The sequence below is a fragment of the Marmota monax genome, unplaced genomic scaffold (assembly GCF_021218885.2).
Source record: "Marmota monax isolate L192 unplaced genomic scaffold, Marmota_monax_Labrador192_F-V1.1 WCK01_AAM20220418_F8-fsc00414, whole genome shotgun sequence".
In the NCBI taxonomy this organism is placed as follows: domain Eukaryota; kingdom Metazoa; phylum Chordata; class Mammalia; order Rodentia; family Sciuridae; genus Marmota; species Marmota monax.
This window is the reverse complement of record NW_026694289.1, coordinates 142,067-167,795: the sequence shown is the minus strand read 5'-3', so window position 1 is coordinate 167,795 and position 25,729 is coordinate 142,067. Positions and strand designations below refer to the sequence as shown.

The 25,729-nt window shown below is 37.5% G+C and overlaps 1 pseudogene; it reads right to left on the bottom strand.

Moving 5' to 3' along the window:
• Positions 1-24,632: 24,632 nt before the first annotated feature.
• LOC124108952 (CCR4-NOT transcription complex subunit 7-like) lies at positions 24,633-25,463 on the bottom strand (annotated as a pseudogene).
• Between the last annotated feature and the right edge of the window lie 266 nt (positions 25,464-25,729).

Here is a 25,729-nt window from a genome sequence, read left to right as displayed (position 1 = left end):
TTTTATTTTATTGTATTACTGTAGAAGTATTATAACATCAACAAAAGGGAAATCAGAGGGCAGCTTTGTGGGGGATTTGGCCTTACTTCCTCATCTATCTATGTCACTGTGAGAGGCACTGTTATATCAGATTGCATAGCAATAGTGAGTCTTTCCTATGACTGAAGTGCAGAGATGTGCAGAACATCTGCATTGACTGAGAATCTTTGGATCCAGAGAAGTGATCAAGGACTCCAGAGTCCTGTTTCTTATCTGACTCAGTAGTAGCACAGGAGCAACCAGGGAGGGCTCTCTGGCTCCTGCTGGTACCAGCATACTTTATAGCTGCCAATACTACTTCTCTGGGTGAAAGTAAGATTGACTGATGATCCATGAGAGGCTGAAATGGAGGGCAGCTGAGTCAGCACAGCATGGTAGAGGGAACTGCAAACAGAGATTTCTGCATTATGGCACATGGACCAGGGCAAAATTTCCCATGAATCAGAGCCAGAAGAGAGAGAGAGAGAGAGAGAGAGAGAGAGAGAGAGAGAGAGAGAGAGAGAGAGAAAAGGTTTTAAAGCTGCCTGACATCATTGAGGCCTCAACCTACCTGAAGAGTGAGAGAGGAGCAGGAGAAGGAGAAGAGTCCAGGCCATGGTGGAAAGAGAACCTAGGGCCCCACCATGGGGCTGGATCACCTTATGCCTCCTTTTCTTTCCCACTCTCTGCCAGTATAGGGGTTATTCATGCAAATATGCTTCCTTCATGATTTCCCCAGCCTCTCCTTGGGCCCTGGTGCTAGAGCTCAATTCATACTATATAGACTGAGAAGACGAGGGCTTGTTTTATTTCTTTATGGAATCCTGGGAGGAAACATCTTCTGAGATGAGACAAAAGTCCTTGCTTCAAGACTCAGGCCAGAAATAATGCGTTGGTGAGTCCTTATCAGTGAGCACAGGGCCCAGCCCAAGGCTAGGGCTCCTTTGAGTAGTGGTCCCAACTCAGCAGCTATGTGGGGACTACAGGACTCTCCCACAGTGCCCCTTCCTGGTCAGTGCCCCTTCCTAGTCAAATGGCATGAAGACAAAAGAACCCAGCTTTTTTTGTGGCTCAACTCAACAGGTCTCTCTAGATTTTTACATGAATAGTCTAATTTCAAGTCACTGAGATTCTGATATACTGTAAGATTGCTATAGATTCTCACTCCTGAGAGTCCCTGTCTATGGGTGGTACAAACAGATATATACTGACAATCTTGCTGAGCATGGTGGTGCCAAACTTTGATCCCTAGCAGGAAACCAGCAAGTTTGAAGCTAGCTTTAGCAACTAGAGAGAAATAAAATATCAAAATATCAAAGTATCAAAGTAAAACAAAGAAGCAAAATGTAGCTCAGTGATAGAGTGAGCCTGGTTTCAATATCCAGTACCAATAAATAAATAAATAAGTAAATACTTAAAAACTTAAAAATTTAGCACACCTGAAGACAATGCTATAGAGTCATATCTCTTCTTTGATATATGATTTAGAACATATCTGCATTGCTAGCATTATATCTGTTTTGAATTAACCTGTGTATTCTTATTCTCATATAAATTGTGTTTGGTCTTCCATACTTAAGCTAATTAGTTGTTTAATATTTGATGAAGTGAAGGAAGCACAATAGAATCAAATGTTTGTAGTTGCTGGATTCCTTGTGTAAAAATGAAGTCCAGATTGGTACATATGTGCTTTAACAATCATTTATTGCCTCTGTCAATCTCTTCACCCAGTGAAGAAGTATCTCTTCTGTGGATCCCAAGTTGATAAACTCTTCCTTCTTCTTTCACATTTTTTTTTCCACTAGAGATGTGGGATTGTGGGTTGAAGGACTGAAATTTAGAATTGTTTTGGTTACACAGTATATTTTGAACTCTTGCTTTAACATTCTATTGATGAATAAGTAGCTCTTAGTTAATTTAAATGTTCATTCATTCACCCTGCTCTACAGTGGATTTGCTTATGGTAGTCCTCTGTGCTCAGAGTTTGCCACACCATCCACCTAATATTGTGGCTTTTTTTTTTTTCTCAGTAGCTGAAGGCCCATCATATCTACTTTTCTCTGTATGTATCCATAGGATTCAGTCCATCCTACTTGTCACCTTCTCCAAGTCTAAAGTTCATGGTCTTCTCCTGTTTTATAGACCCAAAGTTCAAGTTTATAATTTAGTATCTTCTCTTGAATCAAGTCAGAATGCCAAATTCAAAATATCCTAGTTGTAACAATCATGAACTTTGCCTCATATCTACTTTTCATTATGGGATTCCAATGCAGGTGGATATTCATTATACAAACAGATTGAACATGTGCTTTGAGCTAGGTTGCATTCTGGACTCTGTATATACATCAGTGAAAATACAGGAGGAAACCCCCTGTCCTAAGGAGCTCAGTTCCTTATGCGAAAACTCTCAGTGAACAGAGACACACAGAAATATCCATTGGTGATACCACCCGACCATACTCACCCTGGATATCTGAATCCCACTCCTGACTGCTGAGAGCTACTCCCTACCTACTTCCTGTGCCTGAACCTGGTGCCTGTTGCAACTTGCATGGCCAAACCCAAGAAAATGGTGAGAGGGGATGGGGGATTAAAGAAAGCACACATACAGATATAGAGAAAATGCTGGGATTAGATGGAACACTGCACTCTGATGGAGAAACAGTGACACAGAGCTGGTCTACAGGTTTATTATATAGGGTCCCATAATCAGGAAGCTAGACTACAGAGGCATTGTTCTTGGTGCATTATAAAGTCACAGGGCTAGAAACATTCTTGTAGCTGTTTCACTGTTGCAATGCTTGAGGCTTTCTGTGGCACCCAGGAAGCCCATTGTTCAGTTTTTACTAAGCAGGCAGGCTTGAAATTTACAGCACTGACAAAACATTATCGTTATTTTGCTATTCTAAGAATCCTTTACCTGCTGGGAGCTGGCATCTGAGATCTAGGCCAAGATTAACTTAGGCTCTAAGTCAATGAGCTTGACATAGCTTCTGTGCTTTGTGCTGAACTTGACACAGCTTCTTTGCTTTACACAGAACCTGACACAGCTTCCATGCTTTGCACAGAGTCTTTTATGGTCAGGGCATCACCACAGCAAATTGGGCTATTTTGACCCATACTTTTTGTGCAGGAAGTTCCTAGCACTTGCTAGTGCACTATAGCCATGAGACAATCAAGGACTCCCATCACAATTTACCTGGGCCATGTGGAATCCTCTGGTGAATCTTGTGACCATTTTTTGTTGTTGTTCAATAAATATAAAATCATCGATTTTATTAATATTACAGCATAACATGAAGTATAATAAAGTTATCACATACAATGTTAACATCTAAATACAATGGAAACTATTAGAAAATATCATTAAATATATCACAAAGGCAAAAGCTAGGTAAGATTTGGCTAAACATGAGGAGTGTGCTTGTCTGTTCAGCAGTTCCTTCCAGTCTGGAGCACAGGAAGATATGCTACCCACATATCTGCTGTGCCATTCAGCCTGTTTCTTCCCTTGAATTTTAACTGGGTTAAGATGGAAAAGCCCAGCTCACAAAAACTGGTTGTTGTGAATGGTAGTAATAGCAGGATATTCTTTCTACTTAGCAAAGTAAAGTCTTTATTTTAATCCAAAATGCTGACAAACTTAGGGTCTCATAATCTTTCTTCAATGTATATGAAGAACTAAGCTTTAATAATTCATTCTCTTCTTCAGGTACTAAGTTTAACTCAACTATTGATTCAGGTGTTTTTTTTTTCTTTTTTTCTTGCTGATGCATATAGATTGAACTCAGGGGCATTGGACCACTGAGCCACATCCTCAGCCCTATTTTATATTTTATTTAGAGACAGGGTCTCAAGGAGTTGCTTAGTGCCTCACTTTGCTGAGGCTGGCTTTGAACTTGAGATCCTCCTGCCTTAGCCTCCAGAACTGCTGGGATTACAGGCATGTACCACTTCACCTGGCTGATTCAGGGTTTTGAAAAGCAAGTGGATCTTTTAGCCAACTATTTTCCCTTAATGTTTCTCTTTTGGAAAGAAATGGTTAAAAGTTTAAGATAGAGAAGTGAGATGCAACAATACTTCTAATTTCATTTCCTTCAAATTGTTTTCATTAATAATATTCTCTTCAATATGTTATAAAAACCTTGGGAACAGGTAGTAGCTAGGACAATTACTTTTAAGTCTTGCTTGCCGTAACAATGTCTTTCAGAATGCTTGGATATGTTGAACATGTAGGAAAATATCATTGTTTTCTCCTTGTAGTTTTAAACTCAGTTCATTAAAGATGCCAAAAATATCAGTTGAATATGACAATTTCATTACCCAAATATCTTCTTCAAATATATTTGCTAAATGAGATTTTTTTTTCAGTGAGAAAACTATGAATCTAATTTCCAAGTTCATATACCCTGGCTAGTATTTTTCTTGAGACAACCAATGAACTTTTGTATGATACACTAAATGGGTGTGATTCATTCCAATTTTTGAACAAAATGTTTCAAAACATTTTGAATGAGCTTTCTTTAATAAGATTTACAAACTTATTGCTTTTCTAATACTTCCATGAGATTCTGTGGAATTTCTGTGGATGCTAAAGCTTCATGATGTATAAAGGAATGATTCCACACAGCACCATTATTAGTAACTTCCAGCAACTTTTAAATTACTCTGCTGTGTTTTCCAGTTATGCTTACTGTTCTATTACTTGTAATTCCTTTACAGTTCTTACAGTTTAATTTATCTTGACCAACAATGCACTTTTCCAATTCTCTAACAATATCTAATTCACTTAAATGAGAGGTTAAATTTTAAAAAGCACACACACACACACACACACACACACACAGATACACAATTCCATAAAATCATCCTGCCTTGCATACCTGACATAAACTAAAAGTGCTGTGCAGCTTCCAATCAGTGCTTTCATCCAGCTGGATTGCAAAATCTATATCAGATCACAACTGAGTAAGAAGTGTTAAGTCTAAATGTTCTGCAATAGTACAAATTCAAGAGTATAGTTTTTACTTTATCAGTTGACTTACCATCAAATATTGTACTTGCCATAGCCAAACACTCTGGAAGTATAATTTTTTCAGCAGCTGTGTGAACCATTTTCTCTTTTGCTGCACGATATGCAACTAAATATGATGAGACTAAGTTTTTCTCACTAACAGCAGTAGGACAATTAAGAAATTATGTTGATAACTTTATGTCTTTTTTCTTTGAAAATATTCAAGAGGTTTATCAATAAGTTCAGTATGCTGAGTTTCAAAGTGTCTTTTTAATTTTGAAGGTTTTAAGTTAGGCTAGGGTTGTGGCTCAGTGGTAGAGCGCTTGCCTATGGGGCAAGGCCCTGGGTTCGATCCTCAGCACCACATAAAAATAAATAAATTATTTAAAGATATTGTATCCAACTACAACTAAAAAATAAGTATTAAAAAAGGTTGCAAACTTTCATTTGTAAGAATATTATTACAAATAACACACTGTGGCCTGTCAGTTTAAACAACTTTTCACATTTGATAAAATCATATTTTAAGTAATCTTCACGAACATGCCTTGTACTTTTTTTTTTTTTTTTTTTTTTTGAAATATGCCTCTAATGAAGTTGAATTTGGAAGATTGTAGTCAATATTTTTTGCTCAATGTTGTCAATGTTCACACTTTGAGATCCAGAACATATTTCTTTATATTTCATTCCATTATTTATCTTTCTTTTAATAAAGAAAGGATCCATTTTAACAGTAATTTATTCTAGTTTGATTAAAATGTTATAATTGCTAGTAACTCAAAAACAAAACAAAACAAAGCGAAAAAAAAAAAAAAAGGAAAAAAAATACATAGCTTAGATAGCGCTCTTCCAAAAAATGTACTCAAAATTTGCAAATGACTCTCAGATTTCACATCTAGTTGCAAGTCATGGTAATATAAAGGCAGACTGCACATTAACCTTGCCATTATGGACACCAAGTGACACCCATATGAAAGGATTGAAAGCCATTCCTTGGTGAATATACACTCTAGTCATCATATCACTTCTATCAAATACCTTTCTCATATATTGAAATGGACTTCAGTATTCCTAGAGATGTGCATAATTTAGGCAAAGGGCTACACAAAGCATTCTGGTACTTTATATTTTATTTTCTTTTAAAAACATTAAGTTACAGAATTGATTTCTGACTCATTAACAGGTAACACACATACTTTGAAAAACATTGATAAAAAGACATTTTGTGACTTTTATGTTAGTGGTTTGAGTATCTGCTTGATAACAAAAGAAACTACCTGATCTTCTGGATGTTGTTGACTTGTACAGGACCTTCTTGAAGTGGTAGGAACATGTCTTATATTTTCACTCCTGATACTTTTGATAGGAAGAGTTTTTGAGAATGCCAGTTACCATTAGATCTAGTGAGGATCCAATGAGGTTTCCATGGCTATCTCAACTATCATGTTGGAGTTTATGATAACATTTCATGGATCTTGCCTGGAATGCATTCTTGACCTCCAGCCACCAGACCCAGCTTGGCTCAGCACTGCTGGTTTCATGTTTTGCCTAAACAGTGGCAGCTTAGTGGGTCTCCTATTCACTCTGCTATGCTACTTTCCTCTAGTGACCATTTTTTTTCTAGCACATATTTATTTAATTTTTAAAAATTTATTCTTATATGTTATACACAACAACAGAATGCATTTCAATTCATATTATACCATATATTCAGCACAATTTTTCTTTTTTTTTTTTGAGTTCCTTTCCCTCCCCTCCCCGCTTTATTGTTCTCTGGTTCTTTTAGACAGAAAAATTCTTTGGTATATGTTTTTAATTTTTTTTCCCTTCCAAATTGCCCTACATTAGAATAAGACTTTTCCTAGACCTATTTTTTTCTTTAATTTTTTTAGTATTCTAATTTGTTATATATGACAGCAGAATGCATTACAATTGATATTACACACATAGAGCACAATTTTTTATATCCCTGGTTGTATACAAAGTATATTAACACCATTCATATCTTCATACATGTATATAGGGTAATGATGTCCATCTCATTCCACCAACTTTTCTACTCCCATGCCCCCTCCCTTCCCCTCCCTGCCCTTTGCCCTATCTAGAGTTCATCTAATCCTCCCATGCTCCCCATCCCAACCCCATTATGAATCAGCTTCCTTATATCAGAGAAAATATTTGGCATTTGGTTTTTTGGAATTGGCTTACTTCACTTAGCATTATATTCTTCAACTCCATCAATTCACCTGCAAATGCCATGATTTATTCTCTTTTATTTCTGAAGAATATTCTATTGTACATATATATCACATTTTTTTATCCATTCATCTACTGAAGGGCATCTAGGTTGGTTCCACAGGTTAGCTATTGTGAATTGTGCTCCTATAAACATTGATGTGGCTGTGCCCCTGGAGTATGCTGTTTTTAAGTCCTTTGGGTATAGACTGAGGAATGGGATAGCTGAGTCAAATGGTGGTTACATTCTCAGTTTTCCAAGGAATCTCCATATTGCTTTCCATATTGGTTGCAACAATTTGCAGTCTGACCAGCAATGTATGAGTGTACCTTTTTCCCCACATCCTCACCAACACTTATTGTTGTTTGTATTCTTAATAGCTGAGAGTGGTTTTGATTTGCGTTTCTCTAATTTCTACAGATGTTGGACATTTTTTCATATACTTGTTGATTGATTGTATATCATCTTCTGAGAAATGTCTGTTCAGTTCCCTGGCCAATTTATTGATTAGATTATTTGTTTTTTTGGTTAGCTTTTTGAGTTTTTTATATACCCTAGAGATTAGTGCTTTATCTGATGTGTGAGGGGTAAAAATTTGCTTCCAAGATGTAGGCTTTCTATTCACCTCAATGATTGTTTCTTTTTCTGAGAAGAAACTTTTTAGTTTGAATCCATCCCATTTTGGGATTCTTGATTTTAATTCTTGCACTATAGGACTCTTATTAAGGAAGTTGGGGCCTAATCTGACATGATGGAGATTTGGTCCTACATTTTCTTCTATTAGGTGCAGAGTCTCTGGTTTAATTCCTAAGTCTTTGATTCACTTTGAGTTTTGTGCATGTTGCATATGGATTTTCAGTTTTCCCAGCACCATTTGTTGAAGAGGCTATCTTTTCTCCAGTATGTTTTTGGTGTCTTCGTCTATATAAGATAACTGTAATTATGAGGGTTAGTCTCTGTGTCCTCTATTCTGTAGCATTGGTCTACCAGTCTATTTTGGTGACAGTACCATGCTGTTTTGTTAATATTGCTCTGTAGTATGGTTTAAGGCTGGTGTAGTGGTGCCACCTGCTTCACTCTTCTTGCTAAGGATTGCTTTAGGTATTCTGAGTCTCTTATTTTTCCCGATGAATTTCTTGCCTGCTTTTTCTATTTCTGTGAGGAATGTCATTGAAATTTTGATTGGAAGTGCATTAAATCTGTGTATTCATAACCATTTTTAACTCACCTATTTCATTTGTGTCACAGTGTGGTATTTTAATTTCTTGTGTCTGTGAACAGCATAGTATTCCTTCACAAGGCCTCAGGAGTAGAGTGAGTTCAGTCATCTCCATTCCCTGTGTGAAACTATTGTTTATTCTCTGAGTCCTCTATGCATGTGGGTGAGGTCTAAATGGATCTTTAGTGCACATATGATCCTGTGCGTTAGTGTTAATGAGTTGGGTCTCCAGGGGAATATTCAGAGTTATGCTTTGTGTCAGCAGATCATGGATGTTGAATTTGGATGAAGGTAACAGAAGAACTCAAGATTGCATGACCTAGGGATCTTGGGTCAGGTCATGGAAAATTCAATTTTAAAAACCCCACATTGTTTCTAAGAGTTTTCTTCCCTTACTGGCCCCCTTAGTGCCCATGAAGACCCAGGTCTCAGGCAATCTTTAAGATACCTCATCCTGTAGTCACATCTATCTCAATTTTTGCTTCTTAGCCTACCTCAGGTGAGGTAGAGCTCTTTGATGACTGTCGCCAACTCCAGGTGGCACTTGTGCCTTTCCCTCTCCACTTCACTCAGGGCCAACAATTGTCTCAAGAAATTAAACTGTGACTAAAGGATATGGGAATAAGTCCAAGGACATTTTCCCTAAGCTTTTGTCATCTAAAATCCCAGGCTTCAGCTAAGCAAAGGAACACAAAAGGAACTCAGACCAGATTGGCACCAGGACCCCTCCCACCACACTAATGGGTCACCTAACCCCAATACAATAAGTCCCTCTTCACATTACTACCCCACCCTAATGAATCAGCAAATCATCGAGACTCCAATATAATGAGCCCCAGGAATTGCCTTCCTGTTCCACCCTAAATAATCCTTATAAAACCCAGACCCTTCCTTGAGCCCTCTGCCATTTTCTGCCCCCCAAAATGAGCCATATCAGGGTTCCACCAATTGACTCCACTGCTAAATACTGAATACATAAAAGCCTGCTGATCTGAGGTGTGCTTCCTTCCCATCTCCCACCTTCAACATGTGTGCATCACTTGTCCTAACAGTGACCACTGTGGGGATCATTTGTGTGTGTGTGTTTGTGCGCGCGCACAAGCGCACACATGTGTCTGTAGATTGTACATTTAAGTATGTGTTATGGTTTGCAGGTGAGGTGTCCCACAGAATCTCATATGTGTGTGACAATGCAAGAATGTTTACAGCTTAAATGATCAGATCATGACATCTGTAAACTAATCAGTGGAACAATCTTCTTGAATGGATGAACTATGTGGTAACCAGGTAGACTGTGGTTGGAGGATGTCAGTCACTGGATATATGCCTTTGGGGTTTATATTTTGTTCCTGGCACATGGCTCTTTCTGTCTCTGCTTCCTGGCTGTCATGAACTGAGCAACTGTCCTCTGCCATACCCTTGTGCCATGATGTTCTGCCTTACCTCAGGCTCAGAGCAATGCAGTCAGCCAACCATAGGCTGAAACTCTGAAACCATGATCTAAAATAAACTTTGCCTCTAAGCAAACTAAAATAGTGTGTATTTATGTGTGTACCTGTTTTATATTTAAGTGTGTATGTGTGTGCCTGCATATGTGTAAATGTGCATCTGAGTGTGTTTATTCATACATGTATTTTTTCTGTGTATATAAGTATGTGCATGCATTGGTGTGTCTGTGTATATATACATGTGCTTTCCTTCTCTGAGGACATGTAATCTCAATCTGCCTGTTGGCCGATATTCAATATTTGAAAACAGTCATTATCTATGTTTGGTCCTGTCTTCAGTTTCTCACATTCTGAGGGCTAGAACTTGTTGCCAATCAGTGTATCATAATTGGATTATATATATAAATTGACACAATCTTGGCATAATTGATGTCAATTAACATACTCTTTATTTAGAATTTACTGAGTTTTATCTACAATGCTTTCCATGAACTATGTAAATATAAACTCTGAATAACATCTTTTAGTGTTTTGTAGATGTAATAGATTTTCTTATCATCACATTCGAAAAGATTTTCGTCATCATTTTCCATAAACATTTTTATGTCCCCTCTCCATAGGCTACTTTCTATAACTTTCATGTGTGTGTTGGTTCCCTTGATTGTGTCACACAGGTCACTCAGGATTGGCATCTTTTTCATATCTATTTTTATTCTTGGACAAGAAATATAATAGTCTGTCTTTATTTGGGGGTTCTTTCTTCTCTTTTAGTCTCTTTGGTGAGACATTCTTCCTATAATTTTTATTAAAATAATTTACAAACTTTTCTTTATTTCTTTTACAATATTTGAAATAACAGGCAATTAAAGTATTTGTCTAATAATCCCAAGGTCTATACTTCTTTAGGGATAGTTTCTATGAGTCATATTTGCATTGTTTTTTATTTTTTATTTATTTTTTATTTTTCCCTATGTATGGACAGTGTTTTCCTGATTCTTTACTGACTCATAATCTCCTTTTGAAAAATGGAAATTTTAATGTGATAAATCTTGAAAGCCGATTCGTTCCCTTAATGTTTGTTGTTTTTATTTTTGTCACTGTTGCTTTTGTTGTAGTTATTATTGTGGTTTTTTTTTTTGTAATTTTTTTAGTTGTCGATGGACCTTTATTTTATTTATATGGGGTGCTTTGTATTGAACCCAGTACTTCACACATATTAGGTAAGCACTCTACTGCCACAGTCTGGCTGGGCACAAATGCCGCAGTCTGGCTGGGCACACAATCACGAGCCACCACACAGCTTGTAGATTCAAACAGCAACTCTTTATTCCCGAACTCACACCAGCCGTCTACAATCACGTTCTGGGGAAATCCATGTTCTCTTCCCAAATCCACCTCACTGGGCTTCTATCTCCAAAATATATTGTCTGAATCCCGTGAGAACTCAAGGGGAACTCAGGCAGCAGGATACGCCCTATTCCCAGCAGGAATAATCTTAAACCTTAAACCTGGAACCTAAACTGGGAACGCCCTAAACACGATTATCTTAAAACCGGGAACACCCTAATCTGCCTAGGTCCTTGAGCAAGGTCACGTACATTCAATGTCACTGCAACATGGGGTACGCTGGCAAGGAAATTGTCATACCTACTTGGCTAATGGCTCCCAGCATCTCCCCCCTTCTGATTAATTAAACAACAAGCAATGTGGCTTAAGGACCGTGCCTGGTAGGTTGTCCAATTCAACATATGGTTCTTACCCGTCATGGGAAAAACTGACCTTTAGGCGTCAGCCTCCTGTCTTAGGTTGATACCACTGCAATTGAATCATACCCGTCACTGACTACCGGTCCAGCATAAGCCATACTTGTGGATAGGTCTATGCACCAGTGGGGGGGTGAGGTTCTTTGCCTCACCTCTGTTGGCCCCCAAATTTGGCCTTGGTGCCAGTGGGGGAGTGAGGTTAATGTGGCTTATGGACCGTGCCTGGTAGGTTGTCCAATTCAACATATGGTTCTTACCCGTCATCGGAAAACTGACCTTTAGGCGTCAGCCTCCTGTCTTAGGTTGATACCACTGCAATTGGATCATACCCGTCACTGACTACCGGTCCAGCATAAGCCATTGGCCCCCAAATTTTAGACCATCACTAGCAGAAGGGAGGAGGATACAGAAATGCCACGACACCAAGCCAATTGACGGCTCCTTGGGAAAAATTGCATCACTGGTGACACCATCAGCAAAGATATGCCAGCATTACCACAATTCGCTGCACCAAACGATAGTTACATAGTCCAGGCAAGTTCTGCAAGCAGTTCAAAGCAGAGGAATCTATCAATATGTCCATTTCCTCCCAAAGTAAGTTAACTCTTTGATTGAGCATTACTTGTTGAGTTCTTCACCAGCACTGAGATGGAGATAGGAATTCTGGCAATGATGCTAAAGAGACATTATCCTGAAAAGAATTATTAAATATAATGAAAAGGAAAGGTGAAAGTAAACAAACAGATCTGTTAACCTACTTTAAAAACAATCCTTAACAGCTTTTTACCTAATTTAAATTAGTAAACAAACAGATCTGTTAACCACCTTTAAAAACAATCCTTAACAGCTGTTTACATAATTTAAATTAAACCATTTAAATCACGTGAATAAAAAAATAATAATAATTCGGATCCATTTTTTCATGAGCGCTCCTCATATAAGAAATATGGACATACGCACATACAGACATACAACACAAAACACAAGAGTGTACACAAACGTACAACACATAAGAAAATAGTAAAGGCCTTGTAGCTTTACCTGGGTGAAATCTCCATTGCAATGTTTAAAAACTCCACAGTCAAAAAATAAAACTGATCAGAAAAACATTAACCTAGGTTTGTATGAGCTCAAAAAATAAAAATAGAACCTTATGATGTGGAAAAATGCAATAATAAAATAGCTATTGAAAAAAGCATCCTGGTTAATCACTGTCGCAGATGTAAGAATGGCCAAGCTGGAGCTCTGGATATCAGCTGTTATGGATTTGAGTCAAATCATCTTCTTTTCGATCTGTAGAAACTGTTTTAGTTAATCTCTCTGGAATCCAAATGGGCTGCTGTTCTCCCTGTGGAAAAACACAAACAAAACCCCGACTCCAGACAATCACTGGGTCAGGACCTTTCCATTGTCCTGTTAGAATATCTTTCCAAAGTACCTTAGGCTTATGTACATTTTTTGGATACATATGTCTTTCCGCAGCACTAAGTCCTTATGAATCCAAATTTAAAAAGTTTAGTGTAAAAAGCGTTATTTTAAGTTTATCTTTGGGGGATATATACCCCCTTCCAATTTCCTCTTTTTGCTTTAATAAGTATGTCTGTATCTAATAGTTGTCTTAGCTTTTTGCATTTTCTATCTGTAATACCTTACTTGATATTTTCAACCATTTTTTATCTTATTTCTATCTTCTAGTTTTTTTTTTTTTCTAAGGTTTGTATATTTACCCTTAGTTGCTTATTTTCCTCCTAGTTTTTTTTTTCTTCCTATTTTGTGGGTTTAAAACTTTTGTCTTCCTACATTTTTTTATCTTTCTACATCTTTTCTATCTTTTTTTGTTTTTAACTTTCTACACTTCTGTCTTTAAAGTTTTTCACTTTAAATTTTTAATCTTCTTTATCTAAATATCTTTTCTTATTATCTTCCCATTTTTTTAAAGTAATGCCTTTAAGATTAACTAGGCTTCGAATGATGCAATAAAGCAATCTTTTTTCTGCCATGAAGGTATCTCGACCACCTTCAATTTAACCTTTTAAAGCCTTTTAATTATCATCTATACTGTACTTTTAAATGTACTTTTTCACCACCTACAGCTTCACTCTTTTAAACAAGGCTTAGATTCTGTTTAAATCGCTTTAATGTTAGTTTACATGGCTGCCCTTCAACCAAAGGCTTTTTTTTTTAACTCCATTGAGAAGCTTTTTCTCAATCTGCCATGTACAAATACCTTTTTCTTCTTTATTCCTTTCTCAAGCTTTTAAAGTAAGTCTAGTTTCCTCAAAATCTTTTTAAATGGCATTTTACAACTTTTTACTTTACCACACAGAGATTATCTCATCTAGAAACATTTATTTTTCCTTTAACCTTTTATATTAAAATATATTTCCACATCTTGAATCTTTTTCTATCTCTTTTTTAACCGTTAACCCTTTTTATAAATTCACATTTTGAAACAACTCTTATAAAATTTCTGATTTAGACAAATTACTCCACTTTAATAAAATGAAAGACTTTCATGTTTTTTATGATACTATAATACTATAATTGAAACCCAACTGAAATTTTTTTTACTCTTTGTATATAAATTACACATGATAGAATCTTAACACTTAGTAACCTTGTTTTAGCAAAGACACAGACACAAAGCAATATTAAACCTTTTTCCATTTACCAATTTATGAAAACACACATAATGTTTAAATATATTACCTTATGGAACTTAATAAGTAAGAGTACTTGATTTTATATTTACTGGTTGATATTTTAACACTTTAGCTTTGTAAATTAATCAGATGTCTGTAAAAACCAAGATCTTAGACAAATGTAGTAAACAGAACTAGCCATCTCTTTCTTGTTGAAGAAAAATCCTTCTACAGGATACCATGATGGTCTCATTAATATACTTAATAACTCATCTTTAAAAAGCCATTTGCTACATTTTTGTATTTTATCAACATATGCCTTAACTGTTCTTGGTCTTACTGGGGTGCCTCCTTTCTCTAACAATTTCTCTTCCTCGGAAGCGAACAACTTCAAACCTTGAGTCAACCATTTTCCCCAGTTTGCCTGAGAAAGTTCTAGGAACAGGCAACTTGAAATAAAAATAAAATAAATCAAAACAATAACACATTGTTTTTTGAAATGTTCACCCATTCTTTCTCTCTTCCTCAAGGGTGAGAAATTTCACTTACCTCTAAGATTCAGAAGTTCCCCGCACGGGACGCCAAAATGCCGCAGTCTGGCTGGGCACACAATCACGAGCCACCACACAGCTTGTAGATTCAAACAGCAACTCTTTATTCCCGAACTCACACCAGCCGTCTACAATCACGTTCTGGGGGAATCCACGTTCTTTTCCCAAATCCACGTTCTCTGCCCAAATCCACCTCCACTGGGCTTCTATCTCCAAAATATACTGTCTAAATCCCGTGAGAACTCAAGGGGAACTCAGGCAGCAGGATACGCCCTATTCCCAGCAGGAATAATCTTAAACCTTAAACCTGGAACCTAAAATGGGAACGCCCTAAACACGATTATCTTAAAACCGGGAACACCCTAATCTGCCTAGGTCCTTGAGCAAGGTCACGTACATTCAATGTCACTGCAACATGGGTTTACGCTGGCAAGGAAATTGTCATACCTACTTGGCTAATGGCTCCCAGCACTCTACCACTGAACCCCACCCCAGCCCCATAGAAATTATTGTTGATGGTTTATTGTTTTGTGTTTTTTATGGACTATTTCTCTTTTTTTTTTAAACTGAAGATCCATTTTTATTGTAGCTTTATTCACAGTATCTAATAAAAGAAAAAAAAAATGAACTGCCAGCCAGGCAGGAAGGGAAATGCCTGTAATCCCAGAAACTTGGGAGTCTGAGGCAGGAGGATGGAATCTTCAAACCAGCCTCAGCAATAGAAGGCACTAAGCAACTCTTTCTAAACAAAATATAAAATAAGGCTGGGGATGTGGCTAAGTGGTGGAGTGTCCCTGAGCTGGATTCCTGGTGTGCACCCCCAAAATGAACTTCCTTTTAGATGAAAGTTATATCAGAAGATTCCTTCCATCTTCACAATATCCAACTACTCCCCTTAGATGCTACACACCTATAGTTCAACCTGATGTTTAGGAGGCAAGACTCAGATACTGATATTTTCTAAATAGGCCAAGAGACATTGATATCTGTGGGCACCTTATTTAAGACTGTTCTAAAACTAAGGACTGGACAAATATGGGAGGTTGGAAAGAGAACTCAACACAGAGTAAATTCTTCAAAGAGGAATCTTAACTCAGACACTGTGATATCTGAAAACAAATTTGGAGATAAAGTAAGATTCTCTGCTTCACTAATTTCTGGGTTATTGATTCAATCCAAACAAATATTGAAAAAGTATTAAGTCTACTGGTTAATATCTATGTAAAACAGGTTATTAAAAATGTACCAGGTTAGGGCTGTGGTTTTGGCTCAGTGGCAGAGCGCTTGCCTAGCATGTGTGAGCAACTAGGTTTGATCCTCAGCACCAGGTATCAATAAATAAAATAAAAGTCCAACTAAAAAAAAAAAAAAATTAAAAAGTACCACGTTATTCACATGGCTTTTGGTGTTCAGATGCACTATGTACTGTAGCTCTTGAGATTAAACTTCCCTGTAGTTTAAACCAAGTCCAATCCCACCTTTATTTTCCTCCACAGCAGGACAAAGATTTTTCTGGAATGTTTGGAATGCTTCTACAGGTCATTTTAATAAAGTGGTTTTACATATAGGGGGAAAAACTCAATTAAGGACCAATTAAATTAAAAAAAATCTTTAATTGAGACTGTGAGGATGTCCTTAGGCCTGAGCCTAAGCAACTCCATTTTAAAAACTCCAGTTTTAAACCTGCAGTCTCATCAGGCACACCCACAGAGCTCTCCAGTTTGGTCTCTGGTTTGACAAGTTACTTCCCCTTACCCTGATAAACAGAGTAAAATATCTGGCAGGCTGTACTTGCCTGATAAGAGGGAAAGACAAGAAGATCAGGGTAGAGAATACCAGACAAGATGTTTCTGACCCCAGGGTAAATGATGTCTTGGAGAAATCTTCTGGTAGCTGATAAAGATTGAAAAGAGGGGGGGGGGGTCAAAAGCCTCAAAATTTATTATAAATAATAGAGCTAATGAGCAGGGATTTAGCCAGCTGAAACAGGAATGCACTTGACCTGGAGAGGCTGATGAGAACCTGACAATCCTTGTCATTTTTCTCCTGATCCTCTGCATGATCCTCATGGCTCTCAAACTCTACTGCCTTCTCTGGACATTAGTGAGAGCCACAACTTTTCCATAGGCCCTCTTCTCAACTGGTTGTCCACTCCAAGCCAGGAAAATCTGCCTTTGTTTCAGATCTGATCACCAGGGTCTGAGTGAGTGTGCATCTGCTGGACTTAAAGCCTAAGGCTTGAGACTTTTGATCTCTGACATTTGAACTTAGCATAAAGAGGGAATATCTATCACTAGCCTGTCATGATTAAGTGTGTTTTGTAATGTTTTGAATTAATCTAGACTTGTTTGCAGTAAATTAATTAATTTAGAATTGTTAATTAATTCTAATTAATCTAGATTTTTTTCTGTGAATGGATTGTCTACTGCAGTGCCTAGAATTAAGGGTTGTTGTTTTCTTAATTAAGAACCTATAGAGAGGAGGGCGGGTAAAACTGGAACAGAAGTTCACTCCCTGCCACAGTCTGGCTGGGCACAAATGCCGCAGTCTGGCTGGGCACACAATCACGAGCCACCACACAGCTTGTAGATTCAAACAGCAACTCTTTATTCCCGAACTCACACCAGCCGTCTACAATCACGTTCTGGGGAAATCCACGTTCTCTGCCCAAATCCACGTTCTCTGCCCAAATCCACCTTCTCTGCCCAAATCCACTTCCACTGGGCTTCTATCTCCAAAGTATATACTGTCTGAATCCCGTGAGAACTCAAGGGGAACTCAGGCAGCAGGATACGCCCTATTCCCAGCAGGAATAAGGAATAATCTTAAACCTTAAACCTGGAACCTAAATTGGGAACGCCCTAAACAAGATTATCTTAAAACCGGGAACACCCTAATCTGCCTTGGTCCTTGAGCAAGGTCACTTACATTCAATGTCACTGCAACATGTCAGCAACATGGGGTACGCTGGCAAGGAAATTGTCATACCTACTTGGCTAATGGCTCCCAGCATCTCCCCCCTTCTGATTAATTAAACAACAAGCAATGTGGCTTAAGGACCGTGCCTGGTAGGTTGTCCAATTCAACATATGGTTCTTACCCGTCATGGGAAAAACTGACCTTTAGGCGTCAGCCTCCTGTCTTAGGTTGATACCACTGCAATTGAATCATACCCGTCACTGACTACCGGTCCAGCATACAGCCATACTTGTGGATAGGTCTATGCACCAGTGGGGGGGTGAGGTTCTTTGCCTCACCTCTGTTGGCCCCCAAATTTGGCCTTGGTGCCAGTGGGGGAGTGAGGTTAATGTGGCTTATGGACCGTGCCTGGTAGGTTGTCCAATTCAACATATGGTTCTTACCCGTCATCGGAAAACTGACCTTTAGGCGTCAGCCTCCTGTCTTAGGTTGATACCACTGCAATTGGATCATACCCGTCACTGACTACCGGTCCAGCATAAGCCATTGGCCCCCAAATTTTAGACCATCACTAGCAGAAGGGAGGAGGATACAGAAATGCCACAACACCAAGCCAATTGACGGATCCTTGGGAAAAATTGCTCCATTGCAATGTTTAAAAACTCCACAGTCAAAAAATAAAACTGATCAGAAAAACATTAACCTAGGTTTGTATGAGCTCAAAAAATAAAAATAGAACCTTATGATGTGGAAAAATGCAATAATAAAATAGCTATTGAAAAAAGCATCCTGGTTAATCACTGTCGCAGATGTAAGAATGGCCAAGCTGGAGTTCTGGATATCAGCTGTTATGGATTTGAGTCAAATCATCTTCTTTTCGATCTGTAGAAACTGTTTTAGTTAATCTCTCTGGAATCCAAATGGGCTGCTGTTCTCCCTGTGGAAAAACACAAACAGACCCCCGACTCCAGACAATCACTGGGTCAGGACCTTTCCATTGTCCTGTTAGAATATCTTTCCAAAGTACTTTAGGCTTATGTACATTTTTTGGATACATATGCCTTTCCGCAGCACTAAGTCCTGAAGAATCCAAATTTAAAAAGTTTAGAGTAAAAAGCGTTATTTTAAGTTTATCTTTGGGGGATATATACCCCCTTCCAATTCCCTCTTTTTGCTTTAATAAGTATGTTTTAATAGTTTGATGAGCTCTTTCAACTATGCCTTGTCCCTGTGGATTGTATGGGATTCCTGTTACATGAGTAATACCAAATGATGAGCAAAATTGTTTAAAAGAGGTAGAGGTATAGCCAGGACCATTATCGGTTTTTAACTGTTTAGGAACGCCCACAGTGGCAAAATTTTGTAAGCAATGAGCTATAACATCTTTAGTTTTTTCTCCGGCATGAAGGGAGCCCATCAAAAATCCAGAAGAAGTATCGACTGTAACATGTAAATATTTTAATTTTCCAAATTCTGGCAAGTGTGTGACGTCCATCTGCCAAATATGGTTAGGTATCAGTCCTCTAGGATTGACTCCAAGATTAACTTGTGGTAAAAATGTCACACAATTTTGACATTGTTTTATTATATGTCTGGCTTGTTCCTTAGTTATTTTAAAACGCTTTTGTAAAGTATTAGCATTAACATGAAACCTTTTATGAAAATTTGTAGCTTCTTCAAATGTAGAGAAAATATGTATGTCATGTGTAGTTTTATCTGCTAAATCATTGCCTAAACTAAGGGCTCCAGGCAATCCTGTATGTGCCCTAATATGTCCTATAAAGAATGGATCTTTTCTGTCCCAGATTAGACTTTGTATAGTGGAAAACAAAGAGAAAACAGTAGAAGAAGGGGAAATCCTACCAGCATCTTCAAGAGATACTATAGCATTAACTACATACTGACTATCAGAAAATAAATTAAATACAGAATCTTTAAACATCAAAAAAGCTTGTAAAACTGCATTAAGCTCTACCTTTTGAGCTGATTGTTTGGGTACTAAAAATGTAAAAGTTCGATCTGGGGTAACTATTGCTGCTGTACCATTATTTGACCCATCAGTGAATATATTTGGAGCATTCATGATAGGTGTTTTTCTTGTCATTTTAGGAAAAACTACAGGATGCTTAGACCAAAAAGACAACAAAGGATTAGATGGTAAATGATTATCAAATGAAACATTAGATTTACACATGATTATTGCCCAAGTATTTAACTCATTAGCTAACTCATCAATTTGATCCATAGTATATGGAGTAATAATTTTATTGGGAGAAATTCCAAACACTCCCTTCGCTGCTTTTATTCCTTTGAGTATTAATTGTCCTACAGCCTCAGGATACCTAGTAAGAATAGTGTTAGGAGAATAAGGTAAATGTATCCACAATAATGGACCTTCTTGCCAAAATACTCCTGTAGGAATATTTTTTGTTGGTAGTACAATAAATAATAAAGGCAAACTTATATCAATTCTATCCAAATGTATGTTTTCCATATATGTTTCAATAATTTTTAATGCCTTTCTTGCTTTAGGAGTTAACATGCGGGGTGAATTTGGATCTGATGGACCTTTTAGAATATCAAATAAAGGTCCCAACTCTCCTGTTGGTATACCTAGATAAGGCCTTATCCAATTTATGTCTCCCAATAACTTTTGAAAGTCGTTAAGTGATTTGAGTTGATCTACTCGTATTTGAATTTTTGGTGGACGGACCATGGTTGAGGACAATAGAACTCCTAAATAATTAATTGGAAAATTTAATTGTACTTTATCTATTGCTATCTCTAGATTATAATTTTTTAATAAGTTTGTAAGTGTGGCATAACATTCCAGCAATATGTTTTTATCTTTATGTGCCAATAATACATCATCCATATAGTGAAATATTTGTAGTTCAGGATTTTGATTTCTAAGTGGCTGGATTGCTTTGTTAACATATATTTGACACATAGTTGGACTGTTAGCCATCCCTTGAGGGAGTACTTTCCATTCATATCTCTGATCAGGACCTTCATGATTTAATGCAGGGATAGTAAATGCAAAACGTGGACTATCCTCGGGATGAATTGGAATTGAAAAAAAACAATCTTTAATATCTATAGCTAAAACATGCCAGGTTTTTGGCAAAGCAGACAATTGAGGAATCCCTGATTGAGCAGGTCCCATAATAACCATCTCATTATTAATGGCTCTTAAATCTTGCAATAATCTCCATTTACCAGATTTCTTTTTGATGACAAAAATGGGAGTATTATGGGGAGATATGGAAGGTTGTATATGTCCTTCCGTTAATTGTTGTTTGACCAGATCATGGGCTACTTGTATCTTTTCTTTTGTCAGGGGCCACTGAGGAACCCACACTGGTCTTTCTGATTTCCAAGTAATTTTGATTGTCTCAGTGGCCCTTTCTGAAAATCCAACCCATGTCTGTCTGTTCCTTGATCTATTTGTACTGGTGCTGCTATACCTTGCCCTTGTTTTCCTAATCTTTTTTCTTTCCTAAAGCCTTGTCTAGCCCTAGTAGTGGGCGCATTAGGATTGATATTATTTGTTAACGTCAAACCTAATTGATCTAGGACATCTCGTCCCCATAAATTTATAGGAAGATGATCCAATACATATGGCTGTATAGTTCCTTCACATCCTTCAGGATCCTTCCAATCTGCCACAGTCTGGCTGGGCACAAATGCCGCAGTCTGGCTGGGCACACAATCACGAGCCACCACACAGCTTGTAGATTCAAACAGCAACTCTTTATTCCCGAACTCACACCAGCCGTCTACAATCACGTTCTGGGGAAATCCACGTTCTCTGCCCAAATCCACGTTCTCTGCCCAAATCCACCTTCTCTGCCCAAATCCACTTCCACTGGGCTTCTATCTCCAAAGTATATACTGTCTGAATCCCGTGAGAACTCAAGGGGAACTCAGGCAGCAGGATACGCCCTATTCCCAGCAGGAATAAGGAATAATCTTAAACCTTAAACCTGGAACCTAAATTGGGAACGCCCTAAACAAGATTATCTTAAAACCGGGAACACCCTAATCTGCCTTGGTCCTTGAGCAAGGTCACTTACATTCAATGTCACTGCAACATGTCAGCAACATGGGGTACGCTGGCAAGGAAATTGTCATACCTACTTGGCTAATGGCTCCCAGCAACTCCCTTCACTCTCTCCTGGAGTTTATCCATTGTCCTTGGTTGGTGAGCCTTCTGGGTCGTGCAGTGTGGCAGAGCCTGCAGAAAATGGAGCCTGGATCTGCGAGTTTCTGGGAACCTTCAGGGACACTTCAAATCTACAGAGTAGAAACTATCCTGCCTCAGATCCACACGGCCAGACACCATGCCTGAACAGCAACTGCTAGAGTGGAGCTACTGTGACTACTTCTGGGCTGATAAGAAGGATCCCCAAGGCAATGGCACGGTGGCTGGGTTCGAACTGTTGCTCCAAAAGCAACATTTTCTGGCTTTCAGGATGCTTAGTGTTCCCCTTTAGTGTTCTTTCAGCTCCTGGGTACCACAGAATCCTGGGGCTCCTGAGGTAGGACTTGAAGCATTGAAATGGATTCAAAGAATCGGACTATTTCTTTACCTTTGAATTTTCTGCATTTTTAGTGGCTGACATCTGTGTTCAATTATACTAGCAGCTATCTAAATATTAGATGGACATTTCCTTAAAAGCCTGGAAGGAATAAATTACTCAGTCTTCGCCAAAGGCTCTCTGTGTTTATTGGGGCACAACTTCAACACTCCATCAGTTTGTAGCTCTGCCTTGGCCTTCACTTCATTCTTGCACAGACATTAATTTCAGGTAGATAGGGGACTTTTTAAGATCTTCTTGCTTCCTGCCTGAGCACACACATAGCCCTGAGCATGCAAGTAGTATTCCAGATGTGCAAGAGTATGTCAGAGGTCATTAACAGCACCTATGGACTTCCACACTTTAGTTTTTCTTTTCATATATTTTGGAAAGACACTTATTTACTTCATTTTTATGTTGGCTCTATCATTTGCAAAGTTAATGGATCCCTGTGATGATTTTGACCAATGTAGTGAGGACAGAGCTGTTGAAATCAAACAAGCTCTGAGCCAACTAAGTCAGACTATAGCTAATAATGACTATTTTCCAAGAGCTGCCAGTCTTGTTTAAGGAGTAGGCATACATTCGTCATTGTTGTTCTTATTATTTTCAGCTAGTTTATTCCATCTCCAGGTTTGTAACTATATTTTTTCATGCATAAGCCAGTGCAATAAATTATTCCTGTCCCTTTCCTAATTCACAAAATTATTCCTACCAAATAATTTTTAGCATGGCACATTTCCCTCCAGCATACATTTATAGGCCTTTTCATGAATTTCCTACAATTTAATTATTTTTAAACAACACCATTCCATTAATTATATGAAGCATCCCCAGTTGAAGAACACTTATCTCTAAGACTGAAGCTGACTGGCACTATATCATAAGTCAGATTTCATTAGGACTTCAAGATGAAATGATTTTAATATGTATTCTGAAATTTATTACAGCCTTTCTTCTTAATATCTGCCCAGTCATACTCCAGCTTTAAATATATGGCCTTCAAGTGTAAATCTAAAGCAATAAAAGCATACTGAATATTCTCTCACACAAAATAGCTGAATAAAAAGCATGTGAAAACATCACATTTCGTACTCAAGATGTGAACGATAATTCTAATAATGCTGGATATTGGATATTAAACCTCTAATTAGGTTTCAAATGCTTGTAACAATGGCTTGAACATAACATTTCTCTATATTTGTTGAGATTTTAAACTGGAATAAAGCACATGGAGTATGCTGACTATTATAGGTAGATAATTTGTTTCTCTTTACATGGAGCTTTCCTGGTTTCAGCACAGAAAATCCCACCTAACAATCAACACTATAGTCATGAGGAGCTTAGTATAGGTTAGATATATTTTTAAATTTTGTGTCAATGATATAATAAAATTATTTTTGTTAAAATAAATTATAATTAACTAATGATATGAAGTTGTATTAAGATATATAATCATTGACTATATATCTTCAACAAAGGTTTTTTTTTTTGTTGTTGTTTTCTTTTTCCTGAAAGGTGAAAGGCTGGTTTAAAAATTCTTCAGTCACAAAGCAGACTTGTACCTGTCAATTAGAAACTGACAGACAGACACTAGATGTACTTGACAGATTAAACACTATACCCAGAAACAGTAGTTATTAAGCTTCTCAGTAATTTCTTGTGTGTGTGTGTGTTTTGCTAGTTTTGCTGAATCAATAGTTTGCACAATGCATGTGCTATATTCTGTAGGTCAAAAACAACCAAAAACTGTATAAGTTTGGCAGATGACCATTTTTCTAGTTAAGAGCAAGAGAAACCACAATTTCTGATAAAACAGAGGATTGGGATCACTCTATAAAATGCAAAATTGATGGTTCACAATCACAAATAGCCCAAACTCTTGCAGAATGGAAGGAAGAAGCATGAAACAGGGAAATAAATTAGTCAGTGCTAGTTAATTTAATAAAATTAAAAAAAAAAAAACAAGCCAAAGTTGGTACAAATTGTCCTATTATTATTATCAATGTATTCAATATGATTTAGATTTCCCCATTCTGACACATATATTTACTAGTAAGTATATTAGATTAAGGTCAAATTTAATCTGGATATACATCTGTTATTAAAGTCTGAGGGAAGAATGATCATACTTAGTACTGAAAGGCAAAGAATAAGATGGGCCACAATGGGAATGATGTGTCTATTGTTCAAGGGATTTAACCAGAGATAGTTCAAATAAAAGGACTATTTGATGTCATGACTACTTGTTGACTTCCTCTCCATATGCATTCCCTGTGCCATTCTATGCCTAGGATGAAATAGAATCAATGCCATACAAGTGACCACAATATTTGGCATCATTGATATAATCTTCAAAGCACATTACTATCATTTTGAAAAAGGCCATTCCTGTAAGCAATAAATTGGATCCTGTATGATGTTATCTACTATCTGTTCCAGCTCTAACTGTTCAGTAACTTCCTGTAATCCACTTTTAAGATTTTTTCCCAGCTCTTTATTGGGTATTTCACATCTTAAATGACAGGAAAAAAGAGTTGAAGGATCTCAGAAAGTTAAGTTCTACTTTGGGCAAATTAGAGTTGGTCAGTATTATGATTAAATAGCCAAAGTCCTAACCACTGTGAAATGATTATCATTTAACCCCTTCATAGAGGACCACTCTCAAAGTCACAAGAAGTTCTGCAAAATACTGGGTCTGAATTCCTTCCTCTTCATTCTTTTTTTTTTTTTTAAACTGGATACCAGATGATGTTAGCAGCTTTACAAAGTCTTGGGCATGTCCTCCACCAAATTAAATTTAAAATTAAACTGTCAGACTAAAGTTCCTGGAGGGCATTCTCTTTGTTCACTCATAAATGTCAGTCTTAGCTCAATTATCTTTAACAAGATAATACACTGCAATAGCTGGTAGTGATAGTCGGCATTACTCTTGGAGTCTTCAATAGGCCTGGAAACTCAGTATCTTTGACAACATAAGTATATTTTCAAATTCTTTTCTCATCTCTTCATCCAGCTTATGAGCCTAAACTTTATAAATTCTTTTACTGTGATCTACAGCTGCTGCTGGCATAGTGAGGGCACCAGGAAATCTAGATATCAAGCACCAAGATATTACATTTCATTGAACATTTGTTTCAAAAAAGATTTTATCCTTTATTTGTCCAATTGCCTCTGTGAACTCATGCTCTTCCTCCTCCTCCTCATCATAAAGGAAGCACCCAGTGACTGCAGCTGGTGACTCAGATTGTCCTGCAACCAGCAACTGGGAAAGGGAAGCCAGAGCTGTACCTCACACCATGCTGCACCATAGCTCTTCACCATAATTATGTGTCAGGG